The 23,636-nt window shown below is 34.0% G+C and overlaps 1 protein-coding gene and 2 non-coding genes across 3 annotated transcripts in view; 1 reads left to right on the forward strand and 2 right to left on the reverse strand.

Annotated features, from left to right (window-relative positions):
• Positions 1-23,636, reverse strand: part of LOC124536252 (prolactin-releasing peptide receptor-like) — an 81,804-nt gene that overhangs the window by 34,821 nt on the left and 23,347 nt on the right. The gene's annotated exons all lie outside the window — the stretch shown is intronic.
• Positions 17,183-17,255, forward strand: Trnav-cac. The gene has a single exon. It is a non-coding gene; the product is annotated as a tRNA-Val (tRNA).
• On the reverse strand, positions 17,805-17,877 carry Trnav-uac. Its single transcript has one exon. It is a non-coding gene; the product is annotated as a tRNA-Val (tRNA).

Genomic DNA, 23,636 nt, shown 5'->3' on the forward strand with positions numbered 1-23,636 from the left:
GATCCATTATAATTTATATGAGCCACCAAATTTAGAAACTTTTGTCTATGCGTTTATAATATACATTTTTATAGTTTTATGGTATACTTCAAGCTATAAATGCTAAGTATGTTTAGCGTTACAACATGGTATGAAAAGAAAGTACCCAAACAGGGGTTTCAATAACTTCTATTATTATATTATAACACGCACTAGTAAAAATATAGAGTAGTATTTGTTTTATATTTACATACCACGAATACAACAAAAAACATTTTTTTATAATCAAAGTTTGCCAAAAGCTGTTAGTAACAGCATGCTGTTTTGACAGCATTTCCGGTGACGCTCGGACCAAACATTTTATCCCTTCTTCTATATATCTTTCACACAACGTTCAATAACTTAATAGCCCATATTTTTTTATCTTCGAGCACAAGATAAGGAACTTTAAAATTTAACAGTTTCTTTAAAAAACATTGGACCATTATTATTAGTTGAAACTTTCATTATAATATGGGTTATACTATAATTTATAATAGTAATTGATATTCACTACGTCATTATATGATAAGGAAGATGAAAAGAGAACAAGTGTTCATGTGTGTGTATCTTTGATCGTTATAAGTCAACACTATTTGGTTATGTTTATTGTAACCCTAAAAATTTTATTATTTCTATAATTTATTTCTATTAAAATTATAGTATTTATTTTTATAAACATTTATCGGTTTTAAAACAAAACTTCGATTTTTGAACCGTAACCGTCGTTGTCTTTATTATCTGTCAATTTCGTGGAACGGCAACACTGCGTTTTCTGCGTCGTCATTCTATCGTTGTGCAGGCGCCGGTCGCATACCGACACTTGTGTATTTTATAACGATATATTCTTTTTTATTCATTATACACGAATTATATACTTACATAAACGGAGGGTTACCTACGTCGTCAAGCTATTATATTATATATTTAAGAGGTTTAGGTTTAAAATACCGGCCACGTGCATTATTTGACAGGCGCTGCCGAATATCTATTTATTTAAACACTCCTGAGGGAGTTTTTTTTATATGTATTTCAATACATATATACTTTTAAATGAAGTATATTCTGAAGTACTACGGTGTTGCTGGGCGGACTCAGCTGAGAATTGTTGCTGAGTTCGAGCATCTGCTTCGTCGGAGGAATTGCTGCATGTCCAGTGCTGCTACCGCTGCTTCTGCTGCTGCCGCTATTTTGGTTGCACGGCTTTTATTGATGTATTCCATTCGTGGGTTTGAGCTATCCTGCTTGCTTTATCCGTTCTTAATTTAAAGATGCCAACTCATTAATATTAGCTTTAAATTGTTGATGTTCATGACCAGATACCGTCAACGACCTCACCCCCTGATGATTATTTTTTATGTAAATTAAAATCATTTTGTTTATCAGATTATTTTATAAAATATTTTTTTTTTTCTCAATTAAATTTGCTTAACCAACAAAAGTTTTTTTTTTGTCCCCGCGACATTATGTATGTGTGGAAGAGGTGTGTCTGATTGTAGAAGGCGCGGCGCGAAGTAATTAGAGGTTTCTGTGATATATTTATTCCTCTTGATAATAGATTTAATATTGGCATAAATATTCTTAATCATCTAGCGTCAATGGCGCAATGGTGAACGGGCCATGAGATGTAAAAGTCTCTGAATCGATCCTGACCCTCAGGCTATTGTTGGACCCACTCGTAACACAAATGACAATCTTAAAATGAGGGGTAAATAGGAATATCAGAAATCTCTTAATTAATTTGGGACATCGCTAGTATTCTTCAAAAAACCCATTAAGTATTATTATAGTTACATTTCTATAATCGGCGAGTTACAATTCTATAATCTTTATAGATAAATATTATCAAAGTCACTTTCTGTCTGTATCTTCACTAACTTCTAAACCAGTTCACAGACTTCGATGTAGATTTGTCTAACTAGTTGTACTTGCTTAGCGTAGACTTCAATTTATTTATAAATAAATTGCAGTCGGGTAGAGCTGGAGTGGTTTGCTTGTTTAGTATTATTATTTGATTTATTTAAATATTTTAGAATCCTAGAATCGTTGGTGTTTTCATGTTTGGGTTGAAAACTTCAACGAAGCTAAAAAGGTTAAAGTGTTAAAGATAGTCATGTATACATTGCCACCAATTCATATTACATTCATACATATTACTAATTGTTGCCCATGGCTTCGGTCGCGTTTTAGGTTGTTGTTTATCTTGAGTTAGGCAAAAAAAGTAACCTATGTCCTTCCTTGGACTTAAAATTTGCCTCATAACAAATTTCAATAAATTCGGTTAAGTGGCTCGGCAGCGACAGACAGGGAGACAGACAGTGTTACTGTCACATTTATAATATTAATACAAATAGTTTAGATTGTTTTTGTTAGTAATAAGAACAGTATTGAGCTAAAAAAAACATTAAAATGTATCAAAGAGGGACGGTAGACAAAGTCAAACAAACTATTTATTTTTCTTTTGTAAGTCTTGAATACGTATAAATTTTTAGTGGCAATTTTATATACATATTTGAATCGAACAAATTATCAATTTTAATTTAAAAAATCAGAAACCTACGTCATCGATTCTCGATCACTAATACAAAAGTTTCCATTTCATAATGCCTGCAACAATTTAGACGTGGTGGGCACTAATATTAAAAATACATCATATCTATTTTACGTATGCTATTTTACATATGCTTAAATATATATATACAAATATGAACTAAAACTAGTTACTGTATATATCTTGACCGCGTGGAATGGTGGCAAGAATGCTAGATAATTTAAGCATTTAATGTTGTTAATTCTTATGTTAATAAAGGTTTTGTATTATTCAAGAAAAAAATTTTTACCTTCGTTACCACATAAGCCGATTCAGATTTCATATGCGACACACGCAATTATACGAACAATAGCTTCGTTTGTACGAAGCGTGTATGTGGGTTACCGCATTTACTTCAAGACAAGATCGAATTAGTACACACGTATGAAGCGAATAAGCAACCCGTGACCACAAGGCCTCCTATTTAAGGAAAGGTTAGAGCTAATTCCATCACTCTGCTCAAGTGAGGTTTGTTAAATAAACATATTAAATTTTAGTAAGACACGTACGATCCTATTGGTTTATAAATGATTACAAAAATGTTATGAAGGATGTGAGACAAAATGTATAAAATGAATGTATATAAAAACGAAATGAAATGTTTTTATTTAAAATTATAAAAATTATAAAGAGGTAAATTTTATTTCATTGATTATAGAGAGTGATCTCAGGAACTAATGATCCAATATTATATTTTATTTCGCTGATAGAAAGCTAAATTATTCCGGTTGAAAACACACGCGAAGCCGGGTCGGGTCAGTAGTCAATAACAGTCTTTAAAAAACACAACACAATAACTTACATTCGTTTCTAAGTTTGAATATTTTTTTGTAACTCTTATCAATTCAAAAAAAATATTATTGATACATCTCGCCCATAACTTACGATAAATACCTTTACTATGAAATTTTGTTACACTTCAATAACACATTTTGTATTGGTATACAGCCTATCCGTTTTTGCAGATCGGCTTAATATTAGTAATAATTGTGCTTTTTCATCGCTGCTAGTAAATCTGTCGAATTAAGTAATCTGCCAACTCGACCTTTTCACCAGCTGCTTAAGATTTATAACTCGTAATGCCTCTCGGTCAATGGGCATGAATGTAATATATAAGTCCTTTAAGAGTTGAGTGCCTTGCGGATTTATTAGCAGTATTCGCTGGTAATGACAGCATTTTCACAATGATATGACGTCATGTACTGTGACGCGGGAATGTTCGTCAAATCGAGTCAAATCCAAGTATTCTTTATAAAAGCACCTTTGAGACGTCCTGCGATTAAAATGATTGAATTAATAGAAAAGCAACCACTGCACCGGTTCGGAAAATAGTCTTCTAGCGAGAAGAATCGGAAAGATACTCAGTCAGTATTCTTTTCAATAATTGTAATAAAAGATTTTATATCAATCAAGTACAAATAAACTAACACACATATCCTGCTTAAAAAACAATGTCAGTGCTTTTTATCATTATTATATTGCGTAATTTGGGAAGTAGAGAAATTACTGGGCAGTTTATTAAATGTTCCAATGTATTGACTTTACGAACTCAGTTACTTTTCTCCTCGTGTTTACTGAAAGAATATCATTATTCCTGTTATTTAAATAATAATTATTGTATAAGTATGAAATATCCCCAAATGCGTTGTAAACTACGGATTATTGTATTTTATATTATTACTTCATAATAGTGGTAAGCAATACTTTTTTAATTCATTGAAATCTTCAGCAATAAAGATACTGGCGCTGTGCTGGTAGTACCCAAAACCGCTTTGAATTGGAGGCAAGTATTTTTGCGATAGCCAGTCTTAACACGGATTTCAAAGGAAACGGGATCATATCGATATCATGCATCTGCGGTCTTTCCCGTGCCGGAGCTCTCCTCAAGGCATGAGGCCATCCCAGCTGGCGTTCTCAATGCCATCTTAAATAAGACACGCAAGGCGTCTACCTCACGTGCCCATGGCTCCACGATCTTGTGTTAAATATTCTCACTATTGGACTAACGGCCCTTATTCGAGAAAATTTGGATTATATGTCACCAAGCAGCCCCAATGTTGTAGATGCGCTTTTTGTAGATTTTCATCCGTCACCTAGTTTTCCCTACGATGTTTTGCTTCACCTTGAACACGAGTACATGTTGGAATAGTACGGCTATAAATATGAAATTTATAAAATAAAGATACATTATATATTTCAATAAAGGTACAATGTTAAAATAATTCGTCCTGACTCAATAAAAATGTAGACGAGAGTCACTTTATTCAGAGCACGGTATCGGGTTGCACTTTCAAGAATCAAGCTCAAATAAAATTTAATATGGCGTCTGAAGTGAGAGTCGCGCTGAGAGAAGAGACACGTTTCATTTCAGCTATGTAAATAACAAAAGACTCAACTTGACTTCACAAACACGATAGATTTTATCACAACATGTAGTGAAAACATACCTAGTTTTCATCGCCAATGTGTCACCAAAATTGGGAACATAACGTCTTAGTTTCCAAATAAAGTAGTGCAATAATGTTGTAAAGTATGGTTAATATTTCTTATAAATCCTTTGGTGATGATGATGAATTATCATCCTAGTGGCAAAATTTTAATTGAATACAATGTTTACAAATATTAGTTGCCGCTTATATTGTTCCAAATTCGTACGAATAATCTATGCGTCGTAAAAAGGAGGTAAAACTGGACAATTCCTTGTCACTACTAATATAAAATAAGTCCAATTAAAAAAGAATGATACATTTTTAATATTGTAAAAGAGTAACTACTAAGTTTCTTGCAGATTCTTCTCGGTAGAATCTACATTACAAACCGGTGATACTTCACTTAATGCAGTTGTTAAATGACGATTCAAAAGTGCTTGTAAAAGCCTACTTCAATAAAGTATATTTTGATTTGATTCGAGTATCAAAAAAACCGCATAAATATTTTTCGGCAAAAGCAACACGTAATATACTATATTACATTTTTTAAACCTATATTTATTCACGCAAAAACGCTGTCAGACATTTTGATGACGTCACATTGGTAAAAACAAAAGTTGTGTATGTACGACCGGCACTCATTTAACGTTAACAGCTATAAATATTTGGTGTTTTTTTGGGAAAACAATATATTACAGCCACTATCGTTAGTGTGTAGTGAACAAATACTAGCATTAAAACTCCATAAAAGTTGTTTATCAAAGTGCCAGATGATACTGAAATGACAGTTTTTGCCTAGCTGACGCCACACCATGGCGGCTCGTGGTTTAGGTCACGTGATGTACAGACTAAGATTACGACTTTTGATTTCAATATAATAATTTAATCATTATTTAAGTATATTTTTTCATAAATTTTAATTTTTATCAAATTTTATAATTTATTTTTCATTCCCGAAATTACCTTATTAGAAAACCTCTTGGTAGGTTTTCTAAGTACAAATAGATATTGAACAGGAAATCAGCTGAACGCGTTGGTCTCTTGGTTCAATTTTGCGCTGTCAGGTCGTATTGGGACATTAAGACGATACCTATTGTAGTGTAAAATCTTTATATAAGCTGATGTCAACTTGAACTAACAATAAATTGAATTCTCATTCTCTTTATAAATAAGGTGTTATTGTTAGAAAATCATTTAGTTATATTTTGTTTATTATTATACAGGATTTCTAATAATTTAATAACTGTAAATTTAAAAAGTAACTTTTGATTTATTTACAAGTCTTTTCCGTAGCAGGGGTTAGAAGGTACATTCGAATCAGTGCAGTAAGAGCCTGTAAATTTCCCACTCCATTTGAGGAGATAGTTCAAAGCATAATCCACCACGCTCCTCTAATGCGGGTTGGTGGTGTAAACCTTCACGGTGTTTTTTTTATATTAACAATTTATATTGTACGAAAATATAATAAAGTAGAAAACCATTTAGTCGACTCACTCAACATAATCAAGTGTCAATCAACGAGATATTCTGACATTGTCAGCGACATGTGACAATCTGGTATGAAACAATTATGGCCGGGATTGCCATTAAGGAGCAATTTTCCAATTTGTCGCGGTCTCTCTCCATAATAACCTATCGACGAGGCTACCAAACCGAATTCAAGTCATTCAAATTGCTATTACGGCCTCGTAATGACGCGGTTAACATTTATCGATATTAAATATTGTTTTTTTTTTTTTTTCGATATGAATCTAATATGTTGTTGTCAATAAAGTTATTCGGTTGTTATATATAATGACCAGAAAGATAAATTTATTTATTTTATAAGAATGATAATTATTAATGTTATTATGAAATGGTTCCAATTGAGTTTAATGCTGGTTCCATACCTGCTACTTTGTAATCGTACTCAATAGACGCGTGAGCGTTAGGAGTACCTTGTCTCTAAACATAGAGGTGGTTCGAGGGGTACTGTACTGAAGCAAGGAAGCAAAAATCTTGTACAACATTTCCTGTTTAAAAGTACTAAATATTTTTAGGTATATAATTTTAACTTTCAATCCCTATTTAATTCCTTTGGGGGTAGAAATTGCAAAATTTATTTCATAGTGGGTGTCTTTTAAATAAAACGGTCCAACTTACCAAATTCCATCCAACAATAATATACGCTCGGCGATGATAAATCACTCAATCAGTAAGTCAGTCAGGAACTGTTATTTTCTAAGTATCGATACTTAAAAGTTTTTAAAATTTATAACGGAGTAGCATGTCCGAGCCCGTTTTTTAAACTATTCACTAAAAATTATTAATTTAACAATCAAACTATTTTAAATTATTAGAATAATCATTTCTGGGAAAGTGTTTTTCTTAAATTCATGGTTTCGCGCCGACATGTACATGTCAACCTATTTTAATTTAATTTAAACACACTTTTTTGTTCAAAAAAAGAACGTAAGGACAAATATAATCGAAGCACCGAATTTTTTTTAAATGACAAGAGATCAAGGAAATATAATTACTTACTGTCTTGACCGACTTGCCAGGAATCAAATATCGGTATGTTTGAACATGATCGATTGACCCGGAAGCGTTTGAGAGTGAGGAAGTATATTATGTAACAGCACATATAAAGCGAAGTGATATTTGCTTTATTTAATGGAACAAGAGTTTGGTGGGATCTCGTACAGTTCGAAACATGATGCAGCGTTGTATGCATACGAGCAAGCTTTAAACAATATTCATACTTACAGCTGTAGTTAAATAGCTACTCATTCAGCTATAGCATGAGTAAAATGAGTCTTCATAAAAAGTTCTACGCGGTGCATCAATGTATTAAAAAATCAAAAATCATTAAAAATGATTGGAATGTTTCAGCCAACTTAAACAATACTTTGATTATTTGTATAAATTTGGTTTGATAGTCACATTTATAACTCATGAGTGTGGAATGCGTTTGATAGTTTATGCGTTATTAATAATTGTTAATAGTAAGTAAGTGGACGAGGGCTGCGATGCATAGAAAAAGAATCAAGGCCTCATCTTTCTTTCTACGACCCCCCTAACTTGTATTGCCCTTTTTTTAAATATAGATAGGAATAAGAATAGGATACAAGATACATTTAGTTTAACTTATCATTATTAGTCTAAATTCATATATTCATTTCTATGAGAGGTAGAATCTCTGCGTTTATAAAACAAAAATGGAAATTAATAAAAAACGACTCACATGACAGTATAAAATATTTGAAAAATCTGGAGAGCTGAGTCGAGTTTAACTACCTTCAGCAGCTGGTGAGTTGGCTGACCTGCTCTTTTCAAAGCTTATGTTAGAGCACCCTGAGCTCCTAGGCCGAGGTGCACTACACTACTTGGATCTACAATAGTTACGCCCCTGGTTATCAGCAATGAAACAGAATATTAATTACTTAGCGATCCGGCCCGGCTTCGCACGGATACAATACTGATAATAAATACAGTAGTTTATCTGTTGTTTTTCTCTACAAAATTTATCATATTATATTACATAAAGACTTCCTCTTAAATCAATCTATCTATTGAAAAAAATCGAATCAGAATCCGTTGTGTATTTTTTATATCTAAGCATACATAATATGTATGTATGGACGGAAAGCGACTTTGTTTTAAAATATGTAATGATGTATTTAGTAATTTTGTTAAATAAGGGCATAGAAAGAGTCGTTGAAACTTCAATAAAGATACATATCAAATAAGAGAATACATAGCCATTGTCGCAGTCATGCAATGTGGGCTCAGCAAACTTAGTTATTCCGTACAGAACCTTTGAGTAACTTCGAACCTTTGGTTTGTCTGTCAGGAATTGCTCTTTTGGCAATAAGACCGCCTTTGATAGTATATCTTTTACTGATTTCTTAACCTTGTTTCAATGTACTATATAAATATGTCGTTTTTAAATTTAGTCTTATTATCACTAAAGATAATTCTGATTAACTTTATTTTTGATTTTAATGTGTGTCTTTAATCACAGTATAATTATTATTATATATTGAATCCAGAGGATAATTGAAATTACCGCCAAGTAATCATATATTTGGCACCGTAAAGGAAATTGAGTGTGAATTGAATTTGCGTCGGTAATACGTGGTTTATTAGTAAGACGCAAACTGAATTTACGTAGCTACTTCTTTGTTTGGAAAATATTTATGCATTTGAATTAAGAACATGTTCTTAATTTAAATCGTCTTCAATTGTTTTTAACGAAAATTGTCAAGTAATTTATAAATGCTTAATTATAATTTAATATCTTGATTCAATTCGATGTACTAAAAAGAAAAAGAAGTTACAATTTTCTCTACAAATTTTCATAAATATGCGTATTATTATTATTTGAAATTAGTAGATGTAATAATAATTCTTGTTTGGGACCTGCATCGTAGCCTATGAACATAAAATGGTTGTAACTACTGGTATCTTAAGGCTATCAGAAAAGCCTTTTCAGCCTTTTCAGAAAAAGGTTTGGAAATTATTTATACTGGGCATAATTTGACTGGTTAATACACAAATGGCAGACTTTATTTAATACATTTAAACTTCTCACGATATCTTCCTGCACAACCAAGTCATTATCATTATATTCAGTACGATACAACTTAGATGTAGCATCGGTACAATTCTTAAAACCGATCCGTAAATTCGAATTAAATAATCTCAAATTATCAATATTTATTTCTTACGTGAATATAATCTTTACACAAACGTAATAACTTTTAAAATCATATGACTTAATATATCTATTGCTGGAAGCTGGAGCTGTTTTTTTGGTTGTATAAATCGGCAGTAATCGGTTTCAATTCATTTTCCGATGTTATATTTAAGTTGTGTCATACTGTACAAAATTAGTTCCCACGAGTAATTTAACTTACAAGGTGTCTACAAAATATTATACTTGTGTTATACAAAGGCCTCTCTATAATGAACAAAGCGACCCAACAGTCTCCCGATCCGTGTTCAGTTACCGTTTTACCAAATTTAATAAGCTAAAATTTGATCGTAAATTTTCAGTAACATAAATGTATCAATTAACAATTTTATACTTAGTGCCGCTTTACAAGGAGTTATTGAATTAAAATAAATGATATTAGAGACTCGGTTTGCCGCAGGTATCCATAAAATTAAATAGAAGCTGGTCTTTGAAGACATCTAACTCAATAGGAGATAGAATTAAATGTCACTTGTCTTAGCTCTCGCGCGTTAAATTTAATTTTCTACCGAGCAATTTCTATTCGATTTTTATTATTGAAATTGTCCATTGTTAAATCGTGGTTACGTTTTCGCAGTGTAAATGCTTTCTTTGAGTTTAAACTCGAAGCTCGTTCATCAGATGTTTAATTTAAACCGACTTATAGTAGTGTATTTTGTGAAGAGTCCGAATACGTAAGAAATAAAATAAATTACATTCAACGTTTAATAGACATTTTTAATTGGATCGAAATTTAAATGTATATATAACCTTTTTGTATTTTCTCTATGTTGTCTATGATAAATATTATGTGCCTAAAACCGCCACATTCATTATGTTCCCTCATAATTAATATGCTCTATTATCAATATATGTGTGCTATAAAATAGGGATTTGATCGAATGGCAATGTATTGGTTCAATAAATGATAATGAGTCTATGAATAAAGGTAATCATTAAACGACAGCCATATTAATCACGGTAATTCAGCTCTATATACCAATAAGGAATAACATAACGTAAGTAGGTAATATCGACTATAAATAGAACTAAGCGAAACCTTAAGGTAACAGCTGCACAGATATCTCTTCAGCAAAAATTGCTTACTGATAATTACAGTGGTGTTGTAAGTAATTTCAAGGCTGGTAAAACTAACATCAACGTGTTAAGCGTAACAAGCTTTTAAATCTGAGCAGTGTTTTGGTGATCTCAACTAAATTAATTTTAATGATCTAATTGCAAAATGGTCCTGGAATCATCATCTAAGATTCCTTGATGTGGCGAACGGGTTGGTTGCGCTCGCAACTTCTTGGATTAAGACGGACCTGTTAGACAATTGAGCCAAGATGGCCCAATGGTTAGAACGCGTGCATCTTTATCGATGATTGCGGGTTCAAGCCCAGGTAAGCACCGCTGAATATTCATGTGTTTAATTTATAATTTATCTCGTGCTCGGCAGTGAAGGAAAACATCGCGAGGAAACGTGTGTGTCTGATTTCATAGAAATTCTACCACATGTGTATTCCACCAACCCGCACTGGAACAGCGTGCTGGAATACGTCTGAACCTCAAAGGGAGAGGAGGTGTTAGCCCAGCAGTGGGAAAATTTCAGGCTGCTTTTGTTGTTGTTGGGCTATTCTGCAATTCTAAAAAATTCGAAACTCGTTTTAAATGTGATTTGCGACTTTGACTGTGATAATTATCAGTTTTATAGGACATAAGTTTAAAAATTTCTTATCATTATGAGTCGATTGTGAATTATTTTCATATTCTTCATATACTTGTGAACAAGTATATGAAGAATATGAAAATAATTCCTACAGAATCACACGGTTGATCACCAACATGCCTTTGGTATTTTTACTTTGGCCTTTGCCATTTTTACTAGTATACAAATCGATATAAAGGAATTATTATAAGACATGTTTATCTATAGTTCTAATAAGTATTTGAATCGTGCATAATTATTTTGCAGAAATATATATAAAAACGTAGTATAGGACGTTCTCGGGCACGGTGGAGAGACGACTTACGCAAGACGGCTGACAGGAGCTGGATGCGAGTAGCTCAAGAACGATCTCAGTGGCGAGCAATTGGAGAGGCTTATGTCTAGCAGTGGATGGAAATGGGCTGATTGATTGATTGATATATGAAAACAACAATTATCGTGACCGTTTGAAAGAAGTCAAGCTGAGTCATGAGTATTGTAAAACGTAATTTTTGTTGTAGGTAATATCGCTTTAGAGATATTAATCGTAATATTACCGAACATTAATAAAATGAGTACCCCAAATTAAAGTGCTCCAACAAGTCAATTACTTTGTTGTTAAGTTCATAATCAACGAAATTTGATAAATTACAATTGTTCAAAAAGGGTTAATTATATAATTATGAAATGAATTTACAGCCGTACTAATAAACGTTCAACTCTGTATTAAGCGCGTCTCTTTCTATCGTCAGGAATTCGATATTTAAAAGAAGAAGACAACGCGACAACTTGAAGCGAGCTTCGATTAAAACCGTTTACAAGCCTCATAAGAAAGTGAGCCAGTTCTTGAGACCTATCAAGAGTAATATCCTTTTACAAACTGCAGGAGTATATAAACTCGAATGTGTGTGTGGTTTATCTTACATAGGCCAAACAAAGAGAAGTACCAGGGTCAAGGAACATATAGGAGATGTCAAAAATAGGCGTTCTTCTAAGTCTGCAGTCTGTGAACATGCTCTGGATAAACCTAACCATTTTATCCGATTTGATAAACCACAGATCCTCGCTAGAGAACACAGATTCATTCCTAGAATGATACGCGAGGCTATTGAAATTCAAAAACATCCGAACTTCAATAGAGAAGATGGTTGGAGACTTTCTAACACCTGGGATCCACTTATTAAAAATTTAAATTCCCAAATCCAACAGACTGCAAGACCTAAAGATACAGTTAGTGCCTTCTGCGTGCAACCGGAACGTTACTCAAGATATCAATTGAGAAATCGTTGGCGGTAGTTGTTAATAATATTTCCTTTGTTCTTCAAATAGACAAATGTCATCTTAGTCTGCCCGTGACCACGAACACTGCAAAGTGCTCGAAACGTCGGGATGTTTAAAAATAATTAATATACGCGATTCATCCGTTATAAATAGTTTTATTTAAAAGAAGACAACGCCTTGTGCAAAATTTATCAATAAAATAATTGTCATTTTTTTTAAATAATTTTAAGTAATTTAAAAATGGAATATGAATGAATTTTGTATTATTTGAATTTTAAAATAAATTAATGATAATATTTATAGGCTGTCTATGTTATGTAACGTCAAGAAACTTTAAATTATTTTATTTAGTTATACGCAAATATTAGATTTTTTGTTTACGAATGAATTTATGCCCTAGAAATATTCCTAAAACGAACTGTTTCTTACCAAAACGTTAATGCAATCACATTGACTTGTCAATAGAAGCCTATTATTAGTATCTTGGAATGATTCCTACCTTAATCTATTCAATTATGAGGAGTTAAAAAATATATATCTTGATAGTTAAGGCATTTACCAAAATTTATCTCGACACAATAAAATTAAAAGACTAATTTAATATTAAGTACACGAATATTAATTAATTTTTTTTTTTTTTTTTTAAATAGAAATTCGTTTTTACAAAGCAACTTATTGAAGTGTCATAACTTCGCTCCTTTTAATATTTCTTTATAATCTGATCGTGGACAAACACGATCAGACAACTGTCATATTATTATTGTTTAAGAAGTAAATAATAAAAATAATTTATTGTTGAGTTTGTAATAATATTCACGCGCTAACTGACTATAAAAAATACTTATGAATAATTGTTGGGCGCAGTAAAGTTATCGGACCTTCGAAGATTATTTAGGTTTTTTAATTCTCCTTATCAAAGGAATACTCAGTTAGTGTTTACGAGTAAACTTCAATATTGTATAGATTGATATGATATGAGTAGAAACTATTGTTGAATGTTCAATATTTTATTGTGTCACATATATCACTTTCTACTTTTACTTTTATCCACACGGTCAAGATTTATACAGTAACTAGTTTTAGTTCATCTTAATATATAAAAATCCAGTGTCACAATGTATGTTCCCAGTGAACTCTTCACCAACTCAACCGATATTGATGAAATTTGGCATTTATGTTTAATTTGGTCCAACTTAAGAGATAGAATAGTTTTCATTTCGATTAATGGCCTCAATGATTTATAAATAACAATAAACTGATTATCAAAGTTGATTGTTGTTATTAATTGTAAGTTACGAAAATTTCGAACAGATGGCGCCTCACATAGGATTTTTTACAGAAATCTGTCAGACCGTTTATCATTAACTTATCATAGATGGCGCTACCGTTGAATTTTAGATTTCATTTTCCACTACACGTGGTGCTGGCCATTTTTTGATCGATACTCTCTGTGACATCGCTTTTTCTGGATCATTTTTCATTTTATTTTCATTTCTTGTATATTATTTTGGATATCTATATAGCTACTAATTTACAGTTACATAATGCAGTGAAATATAAGAACAACAAAATAATAGTACAAGGAATTTATTCACATAACATTTTCAGTAAAATGCCACCAAAAAAATCTAACCTCAACAATGCCCGTAGCAAAAAAGCTCGACAACGGCGCCTTGAAAGAGCTCACGAATCAGTCGAACAAAGAGCAGAAAGAAATGAAGCTCAAAGAATTCGCATAGCTGATATTCGTGCGCATGAATCAAGAGAACAGCGTGATAATCGTCTCCAAGAATATTTATCGAGAACAAGAGCTGCACGTGGACAACACATAGATTCAATTAGAGAACGAGACCGAGAAAGGCAGCGAACCAGTCGTGCATTAACACGTGAATCATTTGTTCGTCTTGGTTTTAATTGTGCACCAGACATTAATTACTCAGCTGATCCCAAAGTTACCATCGGTGCGATAAACAAAATATGCAAACATTGTCAGGCGTTAAAATTTCGGAATGAATCACCTGGCATGTGTTGTGCCTCAGGGAAAGTTGTATTATTACCACTCCCTACTCCGCCTGAACCTTTGAAATCTCTTCTTTCTGGCATTTCAAATGATTCAAAATTATTTTTGCGTAAGACACGAAAGTTTAATTCTTGCTTTCAAATGACATCATTTGGAGCATCAAAAATTTGCGATCTCTCAACTGATGGTCGTAATTTTGAAACAACATTTAAAATACAAGGACAAGTGTACCATAAAATAGGGTCATTGATGCCAATGCCAAATGAAGATCCAAAATTTCTCCAAATCCATTTTATGGGCAGTTGTGAAGAACGTGTGACAACGCGATGCCAGTATAATTTTATTGAACAAGCAGAAGAGAGATCAATTGTAGTATCGTTAGAAATTTTTTTGGAGAACCGTAATCATCTGATTCAATTGTTTAAAAGAGTATCACCACAATTAAAAGGTGACAATTATCAAATCGTCACTAAAGCTGACAAAGTACCATCGGGAGGACACGCTGGCAGGTTCAATGCGCCAACTGTAGATGAAGTTGCGATTATTATGGTCGGTGATCCAGTTGACGACAGATCTATAAAAATTACCCGCCGAGATAATACTGTGAGTAGAATTTCAGATATACACCTTTCGTACGACGCACTCCAGTACCCATTGATATTCTGGCAAGGACAACACGAATATCACATCAATATCAAACAGCGTGATCCAATTAATGGTAATGAATTAAATAAAAAAGTTAGTTCAATGAATTACTACGCGCATCGATTAATGATTAGACATAATCAGGACAACTATATTCTTCGATATCGTCAGTTGTATCATCAATACGTCGTGGATATGTTTGCTAAAATTGAAAGTGAATGCTTGCGATTCATTCGGTTTAACCAAGTTAAATTACGATCAGAGGATTACATCCACTTACGAGATGCTGTTGTTGGAAACATGGCGCTTCAGTAAACTTTAATGTGACAAGATGTGATTTATTTTAATTAAAGGTTATCAGAGTATTTATAAATAAAATGAAATTAAAAATTCTATGTTAATTTGTGTTAAATTTTGTCTTTTAAATCCTTCCTTAATCACTCAGCCACAGCAACGCGTGGCCGGGTCTGCTAGTAACTTTATACATCTCCCAACAGAAACAAAAATTAAGTTATTGTTTCAAGAACTTGTCGAAGTTTGTTACGTCTTTGAATGCCAGCAAAGATTGACAGAAATTATAAAAAAAAAATCATATCAGTTAACATTTGAATACTTTTCACAAAAAACTTTTTTCCAAATTTGTTTTGTTACATGAATGCATTGAATACTGCTTTTATTTATTTATTGAAAGCTACACACATCGACTTATCACTAAACACTTAAAAATAATATTTAATATGGATGACATTCGAGGTGATACATCTTTATAGGTGTAAATAAAATTGACGTTCACAAATATCTATTTGTTTCTACCAATATCCCATCCCATAATTCCCATAATTTACTACCTAAAAAATTATCTCATCTAAATAACTAACGTCTAATTCCTAAGCTTTGTAATTTGTAACGGATAGAACTCATTCTACTCGTAATAAATTTTGATCGGTGATATTCTGAAAAGTATTGTTGATTATTTTTTTTTATGATATAGTGTGGCGGACGAGCATATGGGCCAACACAATGGTAAGTGGTCACCATCACCCATAGAGAAATATTACAATTACTTACATCGTGAATGTGCCACCAACCTTGGGAACTAAGATGTCATATCCCTTGTGCCTGTAGTTACACTGGCTTACTCACCCTTCAAACCGGAACACAACAACAGAGTTCTGTTATTTGGCGATGGAATAACTGATGAGTGGGCGGTGGTGGTGGTGGACCTACCCAGACGGGCTTGCACAAAGCCCTACCACCAAGATAAATTTAGGAGAGATTCAAGATTAAATAATATAAAAAATAGGTAAGGTAAGAATAATATGATGATGTTTAACATGATTGTATCTTCCAAAACGATTTAGATACCGGCGGCTGATCTCAAGAGACTAACCAAATGCGCAGGACATACGACATTACGTAATTTGCACGCAAACACAGATGCATTTTCTGATCGCTCTCATATTCCAATGGGACCGTAAAATTGATACAAAGAGACAGAATTCCATAACAACGATTTTACATGATTTTCGAGTTAAGGGAATGTTCACACACACGACTTCTCTGGAAGTTGTATACACATACAACTGAGCTTTTACATGAAAATTGCTGCACCGTAGCGGTTATTACATCTAATCTAATCTGAGATGTAGATGGCCCTCAGTTCTACCCTGAGTAGAAAAAAACCTTTAGTCAATCAAGGACGGTTTTGGCTATTTTTAGTTACCTTGATAAGCAATATTTGTTTAGTTCTAAATTTAATCGAAACAACTTCAATGTTTCCGTGGTGTAGTGGTTATCACATCTGCTTCACACGCAGAAGGCACCCGGTTCGATCCCGGGCGGAGACTTTGTTTTTGACAATCAAAACCTGACACTATTCCATCCGTGTATATCCCTGTCTTAAAGCTTTATTGACTACAAAGACAATACTTAACTATTTTCAAACGCAAGCCTTATTTTCTTGCAGTTTTTAACATTTGGACGATAGATTCAAATGTAAATTGTTATTTCAGATAGTCTCTGAAAGTACCACGTGCATTGGTTAACCTTCTTCTTTTAAACTCCTTCAAACGACGCATGAAGTGGTATCATTATCATTGGGTCAGAATGGCGAGTGCGACAGAGGCAGTTCAATCTTTTTGACTGTACTGGCTCTTCTCATTTGAACTATACAACCACTTACTGTCAGGCAGAGTAGAGTCCGAATACTTCTAATAGATCAAAGAAACGTTTTCACCTGAAATCAAACCAGGAATATTCTGCATATAAGATCATGGAAAGTTCCAGAATGACTACCTTGAATTTCAAAATCACCCCAAATGACTTACCTGGAATCAACATCAATACTCAAAAACCGACTAGTTTTGACAAAAACCGACTAGTTTTGACAAAAACAATGTTTCCGCCCGGGGTCGAACCGGGGGCCTTCTGCGTGTAAGGCAGATGTGATAACCGCTACACCACGGAAACTTACAGAATGACGGGCTCAAATTTAAAAACCATTTAAATATTGCTACATACAACAAGGAGAAATATAAGGTGACTGGCTTCGATTAATTAATTGGAGCCTGTAATTTCTTAACATACAGTTTCGACCCGGGATCGAACCGGGTTACCTTTTGCGTGAGGCAGCTTTTTTTTTTTTTTTTTTTTCTCGCTGGAAAAACGATTTATGCGCTTCCCCCACGTGATGGAAAGTGGGGGGGTGTGTGGGACTCCCCGGAGCCCTGAACGCCGAGTACGCCCAAGCACACCGGGTTTACCCACTAAAAAACCAGCGGTACCCTCTCCGTCTTACGGCGGACGCCACGGGATCGCTTACGCATGCTACCGTGACGCCCTGACGGTCGGCCCGTCTATACGGGCCTCCAACAGCTAGGGGGGATTCCCTGGGTACTGGGACCCCCCCTGGTCCCTACGGCGCCTATTGAGGCAGAGGGAGAAGGTGCGCGTAGCGCCTTTTCCTTCTCCCCGGTCGTCTTCTGCGGAGCGAGTCAGCGGCGGCATTCTTTTCCCGCTCCCGCTGCGCTGCTTCCTTCTGCGACATGACACTTTCGCAGAAAGAGCGCATCTCCGACCAGCACATCTCGCTACCGAGCATAGCGTTGATAACGCTCGACAGCGAGAGGTCTCCGCCCATACTCGCCGTAAGGGTGTGCCTCTGGGGCCCCCACGCAGCACACTCGTACAGGGTGTGGTACGCCGTGTCCACTGGCGCACCACACTCGTGGCAGGAGGGTGACTCCTCCCGCCGCGCTATCCCGTGCAGGTACTTACCGAAGCACCCGTGTCCGGTAAGTACCTGCGTCATTCTGTACGACAGTGTGCCGTGCTTCCTCTCGACCCAGCGACTCAAGTGGGGACGGATCGCCTCCACTGTCGCTAGGCCCGCCGAGGGAGACCCCAGAGCCTCCTGCCATCGGGCGATCAGGGCGTGCTGGGCTAGAGCTCTGATCCGCCCGACCTCCGCCGACCCCGGACGGTCGCCGCGGTCCCTCGCCTCGACCCGGAACCGGTACACTTCCGCGAGCACCTCCGCCTGGAGCTCCCAGGGCGGATCGCCCGCGAGAAGTGTCGCCGCAGTCCACGACACCGTACGGTACCCTCTGATGCCTCTCACCGCTATGACCCTCTGCGGCTTTCGCAGCAGGGCCCGATTTTTAGCGGTGAGGGCGTCTATCCAGATCGGGGCACCGTACAGCGCCATCGACCTCACTACGCCGGAATAAAGATTTGCGTGAGGCGGCTACGATAACCGAACGGACTCCTATTTAAATAGTTTAAGACCGTTTTTTTATTATTTGGTATTTAATATTTTGCAATGAATTTCTAATGATAAGAATTGTAATAAAAATGCACAAGGAAAAAGAAATGAAATTGAAATAAGTTATTTGACACACCTCAATTTTTTTTTTCTATACATTTTAGAGTTGCTCCAACAAAACACGCATAGAATAGATGCTTACTTAATTAACGTTTTATTCTTTAAACGTGATATTAATAATACATGAAAAGTATTAAAACTTTAAGCCCAACAAAATCTTCCAAGTTATTCTAATCTCAATATTTGTATATATTGTAAGCTATTTAAATATAAATAATATGTATTTTACGTAAATATGATTATGATTTGACTATTTTTTTAAATGTGAAAATATGAGCAAGGCGGGTAGTCAAATAAATTGTAAATGTAAGAAGGGTAATAGCTTTTAAAAGAACTGGGTGAATAGATCCACTCTCAGTTCGTTTGGGGTTTTGATGGCGAAAGTAATTTAAGGTAAGATCATTGTACTAATTGTAATGTTCATTGTATTAAGTTAAAAATGTGTTAATGTTTAAAATGTGTTGTGTAAAATAAATATACTATGTGATGTGTATGTTCTGTTTTATTTTAGTATAAAATATTAGTAAAACGTTTACAAATTCAGAAGCGGGATAACTCTTCGCGCTCAAAATAGATACTAATTTTTTTTATTTTTTGTGTTATTGTGTAACAAATTATGTCCGAATATTTTAAATTTGTTTCAGTAAGAACAATGAATAACTCAATGGAACAAATTCGTCAGTCAAGATCTCCAGTGTTAAGCATTGCCAAGCGACATCGAAGCCGGGAGGCCTGTGGCAGAGTTGTCTGCACGCCGCCGCGTCGTAGTCGACAAGCGAGAGAAATCGAACATCGAAGTCGAAGTCCGAATCGCAGTTGCAGCGGTCGCAGAACGCAGCATGTCAGCAGGGAGCGACATCGTTCATCGAGACCAGCTACACGAAATCGATCCCGCACGCGTGGAAGGTACACGGATCCGGCTGATATACACAGTGAGTTTATTTCAAAATTTACTGATATTATTCAGAGTATAAATGGCAGTCACAGTAAGGAACATTTTGTGAATTCAAATGTTGTCCCAGAGTTCGATCCGTCTCAAAAAAATCAGACAATAAGTAATTGGATAACTAAAGTTAATGAATGTGCTATTTTGTATGGATGGAGTGATAGACAGATTATACATTATGCGTTTCCTAAGCTAAGTGGGGTAGCAAAAAAATGGTATGAAGGGTTATCTACAGTTTTATTCACTTGGGCAGAGTGGCAAACGAAACTCTTAAATGCATTTCCGTCAGATGAAAATTATGGTCAAATGTTATCAGATATGTTAGAAAAGAAAGCTAAATTTGGAGACTCTTTAGAGGATTACTTTTACGATAAAGTAGCGCTAATTAATCGTTGTGATATTAAAGGGAAAAGAGCCGTAGAATGTGTGTTGCACGGGATAGAAGATAGGTCGATTCGTTTAGGTGCAGAAGCGGCACAATTTGATAATCCAGATAAATTGTTAGCTTATTTACGAAATGTATCAACTAGAAATTTTGATAAAAGTGTGAAGAAAGGTAGTAAAGATATTAAAACTAATACTTATTATAAAACTTCAATTAAGTGTTATAATTGTAAAGAAGAAGGCCACCCAGCCTTTAAATGTCAAAAACCCTTAAAAAAATGTATAAAATGTTCAATGTTAGGACACCTGGATAGTGAATGCTTTAGTAATAAAAAAAATGAGCAAAAAAGAAAAATTCTTTTAATAAATAAAGATTTTCGAAATAATGAATTAGATAAATATGTACAAGATATATATATATAAATAATATTAAAAAAGTAGGATTTATTGACTTAGGGAGTGATTTAACATTAATACGTGAATCAGATGCAAAAGAAATTTTCAAACAATGGGATAGCAATGATAAAAGGCCTATAGTAGGATTCGGTGGCACGATTATCCACTCGTTAGGATCAGGCATAGCTAATATTAGTATCCGGGGCGTAAATGCTAAGGTACGTTGTTATATAGTATCGGATTCATTATTAAAGTATCCCTTACTTATTGGTCAAACTTATACCGAACAATCACATGTTAATATTTTAAAGACAAACGATAAACTAATTATTATGAGCAATTATGATGATTACGACAAAAACCAAATAAAAATAAAATTAAAAGTTGCACACCGATGCTAGCAAGCGAGGATTAGGCGCGATCCTACTCCAAAAGCAAAAAACCAATGAACTTAAGCCTGTAGCATATTTTAGTCGTCAGACTTCTCCAGAAGAACAACATTTCTCGTCCTACGAATTAGAGACATTAGCAGTTGTGTCTGCTCTAGTTAGATTTCGGACATATCTCTTGGGAATCCATTTTACTATCGTTACAGATTGCAATTCTTTACGTGCTACTTTTCTAAAAAGAGATATAATTTCAAGGGTTGCCCGTTGGTGGTCACTTATTCAGGAATTTGATTGCACTTTCGTTTATAAATCTGGCACAAAAGTGTGTCACGTCGATGCACTAAGCAGAAACCCTATATCAAACATAAATAATGAAATAAATATAAATTTACCTTCTATTAATAAAATTGATGACAATTGGTTAAAGACTGTTCAATGATGTGATAGCGAAATTGAACGAATTAAAAGTATACTACTTGACTCAAAAAGTAACGATATAATAAATATTAAAAAGAATTATTGTCTTAAAAATAATAGTGTATTTAAAATCACTGACGATGGTCTTAAATGGTTAGTTCCTAAAAGTGTTCGCTGGCAAATTTTAAAATCAAATCATGACGATATTGGTCATTTTTCGTATGAGAAAACTTTTTCAAAAATAAAAAATAATTATTGGTTTCCGAAAATGAGAAAATTTACAAAGAAATATGTACAATCATGTTTGCAATGTGCACATAGTAAAGTACCGTCAGGAAAAAAATCGGGATATCTTCATCCAATACCAAAAGTTTCTAAGCCGTTTCACACAGTTCATGCTGACCATTTAGGTCCATTTAATGTTAGTAAAAATAAAAATAAATACATTTTATTAATAATTGACGCGTATAGTAAATATATATCTTTAAAACCTGTAAAAAACACAAAAGCAAACACCACTATTAGTGCCTTTAAAGAGTTCTTTAGAACGTTTGGTGTTCCTCAAAGATTAATAACTGATAGGTATTCTAGTTTCACGGGAAAAAAGGTAAAACAATTTTTGACAGAATTAGGCATTCAGCATATAATGAATGCAGTATCTACACCACGTGCCAATGGGCAAGTGGAAAGATATAATCGTACCATACTTGACGCTTTAACTGCTATGAATCATGGACTTGATGAAACATTATGGGATAGTAAAATTTTAGACGTACAGTGGGGTCTTAATAACACGGTTAATAAAAGTATTGGTTATTCTCCAGCGGAAGTTTTGTTTGGTGTTAAATTAACAGGGATGTCAGATAGTAAATTAACGTCGGTGTTGGATAATGATAAGAATAGAGATGATAGAAATTTGTTAAAAATTTGGTCGGAAGTAGACAAACGAATAACTAACAATCAGGAAAAACAAAAGCAATTATTTGACAAATCAAGATCTAAGCCACTAAAATTTAACATAGGTGAACTAGTTAGAATAGAAAAATCAATTTCTTGTCCCGGAAAAAGTAAAAAATTAATATCAAAATGCTCTGGTCCTTATAGAATATTAAAAGCTTTTCCGAATGATAGGTATTTAATAGGGGATACTCCAATTACTAAACGAAAGGGTAGAGCAGTTTATGAAGGAATATATCCAGTAGAGCGTATATATCCATGGCTAAGTTTTAAAAGTCCTAACGATGATGATAAAGAAAGTAGTAGTGATAGTGATAGTTGTTAAAATAGTAAGAGAAAAGTCTTTAGATTATTTGTATTTGTACTCTGAATAATACACACCAAATGAATATTATAATTCGCGGTATAGGAAATATAAGTATATAATTTGAAAGGATACGAAAATATGATGAATAGATTTGATAGGGACATAATATGGATATAATATGGATATGATATGGATATGATATGGATATGATATGGATATGATGTGGATATGATGTGGATATGATGTGGATATGACATGGATATGATATGGATATGATATGGATATGATATGGATATGATATGGTGTAATACGATGTGATATGATATGATATGTGATATGAAAATGTTAAAATGATCTAATGTAAAATTGTGTGATATCAAGATTAATTTAACATAAATATATTAATTTATGAGATAAGATTTAGTTTGTATACTATAAACTTAAACGTTTAAGTAAAATGAATAACAATGTTATATATTTTAATTGTACTTAAATGATTTTGTATAATTATATCATATTTTCAAATTATGTTCACAATATAATTCTAAT

This window comes from Vanessa cardui, chromosome 16 (assembly GCF_905220365.1).
Source record: "Vanessa cardui chromosome 16, ilVanCard2.1, whole genome shotgun sequence".
Taxonomy (NCBI): Eukaryota; Metazoa; Arthropoda; class Insecta; order Lepidoptera; family Nymphalidae; genus Vanessa; species Vanessa cardui.